The sequence below is a fragment of the Capricornis sumatraensis genome, chromosome 2, assembly GCF_032405125.1.
Source record: "Capricornis sumatraensis isolate serow.1 chromosome 2, serow.2, whole genome shotgun sequence".
Lineage (NCBI taxonomy): Eukaryota > Metazoa > Chordata > Mammalia > Artiodactyla > Bovidae > Capricornis > Capricornis sumatraensis.
This window is the reverse complement of record NC_091070.1, coordinates 132,537,304-132,545,130: the sequence shown is the minus strand read 5'-3', so window position 1 is coordinate 132,545,130 and position 7,827 is coordinate 132,537,304.

The window sequence follows — 7,827 nt, the reverse complement described above, 5'->3', positions numbered from 1 at the left end:
ACGCGGGTTCGATCCCTGGGTCAGGAAGATTCTATGGAATAGGGCATTGGCAGTAGGGTTCTTTACCACTAGCGCCACCTGGAAAGCACAAAATAGAAAAACATAGAACTATCTATACCTTACAGGGTCTGGTGAAGATGAACAGTTCTCACAGGTAAAGCACTTAGAGGGTGCCTGGAACATAGAAAGGGTAATATAAGTGGTGCTTATCTTTGCTGTTCAGGGCAGGAGTGGTGCCGGCAGGAAGTGTGAGGAAATTTGCCTGGAGAGGAAGGTAGAGGGACAAGACATACACAAGACAGACAGACACACACCTCTGTGCATATAATGATAACAATGCCAGGCCACGGCTGGGGATGGGTCATGCTCACCTGGATGAAGTGGTTGTTTTTCAGCCCCAGAGAGGGAGACCTCTGATGAGGAATAGAGGAAGTGCCACAGGAATAGGGATAAGGCAGGGGCTGGATCATGTGAGAAGCCCATGGAGCATGTCCCAGGGGAATTTTATGCTGGAAGAGTAAGTAAGGATGCTAGATGGTCATGTGGATGCAGCTTTATGGAGGCAAAGTTGCAGTGAGGGACCGCAGTAGGGGTCCCTTCGTAGGGGCCCTTCATTTTCACTGAGTCTCCTTTGGGCTCGGGAGTCCTCTGGCTCTGAACCTGCCATTGCCTCCTATCCCTTATTCCCACAGCTGGGCATAGGAGCATTTACTCAGGGCCATCAGAACGTATTTACTCCAGTCCCTGAGGAGCTAGTCAACGTACAGAGAGGTTAAGTGGCTTCTTCCAGGGTCCCACAGCTGGGGATTCAGGAAGCCACTAACAGGAGTATATGTGTGCTAAGTCGCTTCAGTCATGTCTGACTCTTTGCAACCCCATGGACTATAGCCCACCAGGCTCCTCTGTCCATGGGATTCTCCAGGCATGAATACTGGGGTGGGTTGCAATGCCCTCTTCCAGGGGATCCTCCTGCTCCAGGGATCGAACCCACGTTTTCGGTATCTCCCGCATTGGCAAGTGGGTTCTTTACCACTTGTGCCACCTGGGAAGCCCCGCTAACAGGAGGGGGAGCTGTAAATGCCCAGGCCTGGGAAGGCCATCCAAGGGTCCAAAGCAGCACTGCAAGTCCTTGGATTGTATCAGGCTTAACATATCAGCCTTAAGTTGAGGAGCCAACATGTTCTGGACTCCTTGCAAGGTCTGTACCATAGGTATTATTGCCTGTGTCCCCTTCATATGAGGAGGCCACAGGGACTGGATGAAAAAAAAAAAATACTACTCATCTGTTCAGTTTTTGCCGGTGACCGTTTGAAGGAGGGTGGGTAGAGGCTGAAGGTACAGATCGTAGGTGCAGGGACTGTTCTCTTCTTCCCTGGTGATTCCTTCTGCCTGTGTGCTGATGTTTCCCAAGGCTCTGTCCTTTGTCTTCTCTGCTTCTTCATTTGCCCTTTTCCCTGGAGAGTTGATGGGAGTCCCTGATTTCAAGCTCATTCAGGTGCTGACTGTTCTTTCCTGAACTCTCCCTGACCACTGATTATGCACCACGGATCTCTGTCCTTGCACACAGGCACTCCTCTGCATCATCTCGCCACTCCCCTTCAATCTTCTCCAACAGATCATTGCCTCTAAAGCACCCTGTTCCAATTGTGTCATATCCTGCGCTTCATTTCTGGCCTTACCTTCTTCCACTCACACATGTTTTTCTTTCCATCATAAAGCCCTGTTCTCTACTACTTGACCAAATCACATCTTTTCACACTCTCATGCCTTTGTACATGCTGTACTGTCTTCCAGAAATGCCGTATTTCCTATTTCCTACTGTTTTCCTAGCAAACTTCCACTCAGTCCCAGACCTTCAATACCCAGCCCAAAGGTCACATAAGGCATATTGATTCATTTCAGATCCACACCTCAGGAGGAGCTAACCATTCCCCTCTTAAGCTCTCACAGTCCTTCCTGAATACCTCAGATATAGTTATTACCTTGGTTGTTTGCATAGCAGCCTCCTTCTCTGACTTTAAGCTGTTTAAGGAAGGACCACATCTTAGCCATCTCTAAACATGCTAGCTCAATGTTCAGCACATTACAAATGCTCAAGAACTTTGCATTAAGAATTTATTTTAACTTTCTTTCTCATAGCTCCCTCGATTTTACATAACTGAGAATATGCAATAAATTTTTCAACTGGTCAGCCTCCAGGTTCCATCTGATTGAGCTTAAGCACTGTCGTGAAGACAGAGATAAAGGATGAGGGTGTTCGATATTTGGCTGATCCTAGATGAAAAGAGCCCCAAAGCCCCCCTCGTCTAGCCTTTTCAGATCTACAAAGAGAACCTCAGTCGATGCTGCCTGCAGAGATCTGGCCAGTGTTCTGCTCTTGAACAAGATTGGTTTTTAGGGAAGTCTTTTCTTTTCTTTCTGGCAGAATGTCAATCACATCTCCAGAATATCACCTCCTTGGGAACAGCCAGGATGTGGTCAGTTGGAAATGTACCTGGTTGCCTGCAGCTGTGACTGTGCTCACCATAAAACCCTGCAAGAGAGCTCGTCAAAAACCCATTAGCCAAAACCTAGGCTTGACACAAAGAGATGCCAAGAACAAAGCTTGTTGAACTTTAAGTATAAAATTGTATGTAAACCACATAGGAAACCCAGGACAGTGGAAGGGAGAACATGGGCTCAGGATAAACCTGGCTTCAAATCTTGACTAATTTACAAGCTGTGTGGCCTTGGGCAAGCTGCTTTACTTCTCTGATCCTCAGTTACCTCACCTGTAAAATGGATTATGGTGATCATCTTGACTCATAGGGTTCAGGAAGATTGAGTTAGATAATGCATATAACATGTTTCATCAGTTCAGTTCAGTTCAGTTGCTCAGTCGTGTCTGACTCTTTGCGACCCCATGGACTGCAGCACACCAGGCTTCCCTGCCCAATGCCAACTCCTGGAGCTTACTCAAACTCATATCCATTGCATCAGTGATGCCATTCAACCATCTCATCCTCTGTCATCCCCTTCTCCTCCTGCCTTCAGTCTTTCCCAGTATCAGGGTCTTTTCCAATGAGTCGGTTCTTTGCATCAGGTGGCCAAAGTATTGGAATTTCAACTTCAGCATCAGTCCTTCCAATGAATATTCAGGACTGATTTCCTTTAGGATTGACTGGTTGGATCTCCTTGCAGTCCAAGGGAATCTCAAGAGTCTTCTCCAACACCACAGTTCAAAAGCATCAATTCTTCTGCACTTAGCCTTCTTTCTAGTCCAACTCACATCCATACATGACTACTGGAAAAACCACAGCTTTGACTAGACGTACCTTTGTTGGTAAAGTAATGTGTCTGCTTTTTAATATGCTGTCTAGGTTGGTCATAGCTTTTTTCCTAAGGAGCAAGCAGCTTTTAATTTCATGGCTGCAGTCATCATCTGCAGGGATTTTGTTTCATATGCATTTATAAATAAAATATTGGATGGTATTACAATTGACTTTACCCTGGCATTTTTTCTTAATTCATTTATTTTTAATTGAAGGATAATTACAATATTGTGTTAGTTTCTGCCATATATCAACATGGATCAGCCACAGGTATACATATGTCCCCTCCCTCTTGCCTCTCTCTCATCTTCCATCCCATTTCACACTTCTAGGTTGTCACAGAGCCCTGGTTTGAGTTTCCAAGTCATACATCAAATTCCCACTATTTATTTTACATATGTTAATGAAGTGAAGGAATCAACCTTTCTGACTTCAGACTATACTACAAAGCTACAGTCATCAAGATAGTATGGTACTGGCACAAAAATAGAAATATAGACCATTGGAACAAGATAGAAAGCCCATAGATTAAACCCATGAACCTATGGGCACCTGATCCTTGATAAAGGAGGCAAGAATATGCAATGGGGCAAAGATAGTCTCTTCAATAAGTGCTGCTGGGAAAACTGGACAGCTACATAGAAAAGAATGAAATTAGAATACTTCCTAACACCATACACAAAGGTAAACTCAAAATGAATTAAAGACTTAATATAAGGTCAGAAACTATAAAACTCTTAGAGGAAAACATAGGCAGAACACTCTATTACCTAAAATCACAGCAAGATCCTGCATGACTTTACCCTAGCATTTTAAAGTCTAAAGGCACAGCTCTCTATAGTGCTTGTTTGTGAAGAAGTTCAGACAGGTCACTCAAGTTCTTTCCTGTTATTCTTCATATCAAGACCTAGGAAATGTGTGCAACCGGAGAAATTTGTCTCTAGATGCTTTTCTGTTTTGCCCCTCCCTCCATTCTGTGTCACCTTATTTCTGTAAGTGCCTACTTCTCTCCGATTCCTTCCTTGTGAGCAAGAACTGATAAATCATTTAAACTAATGTGTAAGTATCTATCCTGTCCAGAAATACAGTATTTACATTTTAATAGGATAATGAAAATCCAGGTCATGAAACAAGAGTGGATCTGATGCTCCATCTGAGTAACAGGGTATGTTTTAGGGGGACAGAAGTCTTCCTAATTCCACAGAGTCACTGTCCACTCAAAAAACTGGCCCCATTGATACAACTATTAACATAAGCAACAAGGTGGGCTGTTTCTGAATTTTGAAGCTAGAAATCCAAGCCTTCAGATCTTGCAAAAGTGTTCTGATGAAGGGATCTGTACACTGGTTTTTATACCAAGCTGTTCTTGGTAAGTAGGCAGAGCCCATGAGTACCAGCCAAGGCCCTCACAGCACTGCACCTCTGTGATACTCACACCCAAGCTCATTTTTTCTTTAGAGCTCAAGGCTGGGATTGGATGTTTCTGCCTCACTGGGTCTGTGGGAGATTCAGCTGCAAAACTGTTAATTGCTTTGATGAGTCAAGTAAATAAACACAGTCAAGCTACTGTCTCCATACTGCAAGGTCATAAGAGGCTTCTGGGTTTCTCAGCAAAGCCTGTTAAGAAGGATCCTCAGGGCCCTTAAGAAGTTCTTTGTTATGGAAAATTTCAGACACACACAAAAGAACAGAGAATTGTATAAAATACCCCCCATGAACCCACCATTTAGCTTTGATAAATACCAACTCAAGGCCAGTCATGTCTTATCTATACCCATGGTCATCACCACTCCCTGATAATTTTGAAGCAAATTCCAGATGACACACAGTTTCATCTGTAAATATTTCAGTAATTGCACCCTCCTATGGCATCAAAATCCATCTCTCCAAGGAATGAGATGTCTTCCTCCCTAACTCCAGGATGCTAAGACCATTTGGGCAGTATTTGCATCTGTGCCTATGGGCTAGTCCTTGGGTTTAGCAAGCTCAAGGGCTTCCTGAATTCTCTCCAAAATCTGACCTGCTCCTTGGAGAGAAAGAATGATGAATTAAATGCCATGCAGTGGTGTCTCCATGGGCAAGCTTTTTGGTGTCAGCAGGACTGCTGCCTAATAACTGAAATGAGACCCAAACTGAGTGGCAAAAATCATAGTCATGAATCTCAACTTGGCATTTTTCACATGTTTTATTTCATTTCACCTTCATCAGTTCTTAGTCTACCTCCATCTCACAGATAAGCAAGCTGAGCCTAAGGTCACACAGCTAGCCGGTACCTGCGGCAGAGACTGGCTTCATGCTCAGTTGCCCAGTCATGTCTGACTCTGCAACCCTATGGACTATAGCCTCTCAGGCTCCTGGCAGGGTCTGACTAGATGTTAACCAAACTCAGTTCATCTTTTTCAAGGGCGCAGCTACCGTACATTTCCCAGGATCCCTTGTGATTAGGTTTGGCTTCTGTGACTAAATTCTGACAAAGGTAGTATAAGCCGGACCCATAAAAAATATCCAGAGCAATCCTACGTGTGCTTTTCTTCCCCTCTATCCACTAGCTGAATAGAGAGAATTTCAAGGACCTGGAAGAGGGTGGAGCCACAATAAGGAAGAATCTTGGGTCTCTGGATAACTATGTGGAGTAGTTCAGTTCAGTTCATTTCAGATCTCAGTTCAGTTCAGGCGCTCAGTCATGTCCAATTCTGCGACCCCATGGGCTACAGCACGCCAGGCTTCCTTGTCCATCACCAGCTCCTGCAGCGTGCTCAAATTCATGTCCATCAAGTTGGTAATGCCATCTAGCCATCTCATCCTCTGTCCTTCCTAACCTTAGTTGGTCTATGAAATGAGTAGGGGAAAAAAAAAAAACCAAATTTCTATTATGTTAAGCCACTGAACTCTGGGTATATATGTTCAAGTAGTAAGCCTATCCTGACCCATATGGTGGCACAGTTAGGATTTAAACCTTGCATCTGACTATGCGAATGTTCAAGGCCCTGCTCTCTACCATGCTACCTCCAGGCACAAGAAATAAGACTGTCTGACAAGAATGTCCTACACGCTCAGGATTTGGTAGAACTGTCTATGAGGATCTCATATCTTAGATTTGTGCTAGTATGGTAGCCCCTAACTATGTGGGCCTATTTATTCATTTTCAATTTATTTTTTAATTGGAATACAATTGCTTTACAATGTTGTGTGAGTTTCTGTTGTATAGCAAAGTGAATCAGCTATATGTATACATATTTCCCTCCTTCTTGAGCGTCCCTCCTACCCCATCCCCCATCCCATCCCTCTAGGTCATCAGAGAGCACCCAGCTGAGCTCCTGTGCTTTATGGCAGCTTCCTACTAGCTATTTCATATACATATGTGGTATGTATATCTGTCAGTGCTACTCTTTAAATTCGTCCCACTCTCTCCTTACCACCACCACCCCAGTCCACAAAGGCTATTTAAATTAAGGCTAAAATTAATTACATTTTTAAAATCTTCTTTTTAATTGTACTGGTCACATTTCAAGGGCTCAGTGGCCACACGTAACTCAAGGCTACCACACTGGACAGTATAGATGGAGAGGATTTCCATCATCACAGAAAGTTCTGGTCTTAGACTGACCCAGTTTTCACAATACATCTCTCCCTGGACCCCCACAGAAAAGCTAGGGGTGCTAATCAGAAGAGGACAGAGAGTCATCTAGCAAGCACTCAGCTTTCTTCAGGCACAACAAGCCTTTCCGTCCACCCAGACCTTGGGCTTTTGCTCTTGCCTCCCCAAGTTAACCCTCCAGCTATAATCTGGGACCCTCCTATACTCACCGGTAACATGCTTTTCTCTGACTTCCTCAAACAGAATGAGCCCTGCCTATCATATAGGACTGCGTCTTCTGAGAGCAGGGACAGCCTCTCGTTCTCACCCAGCACCCATGCAGGTGCTGAGCATCGGACACCAGGAGACTGGCAGGTGACCGGGAATGTGCTTCTTGGCCAAAGCTAAGGATAGGCAGGCAGTTTTCCAGAAATGGACACCCAACCAAGGAGGCCAGTACATCGATCCATTTTCTGCAGAGCAGTCAGAGCGATCTTTTCAAAACACACGTCCAAACATGTTGCCCTTTGGCTGAAATCCTTTTAGGAATCCCCACTGCCCTCTGAATTAAGCAGACATACCTTCACGTGTCTTATGCTGTTGTCCAGTCTTCACGCCTTCTGCTTCTCCTCTTTCTGCTCCCGGACCTTGTACCTGTATTCCTGCTGGTCTGGTGGTGTGGCAGCTCTCTAAACCCTGGAGTGTTTGCTCACACTATTCCTTCCACGGAAAAACTGTCCTGCTTCCCCACCTCTGCTTAGCTGAGCCTATACGGAGAGCTAAGCTTGGAAACACTTCTTCCTGGAAACCTTAGCTGCCCCTCAGCCTGGGACAGTCTTTCCCCATCTCTCTCCCTCCCCACCCCCCACCAGCTATAAACTCCCTCAGCCTTTCCAAGTCTTCCCTGGGGAATAGGAAGAAGATACTTTGAGTTGCTTT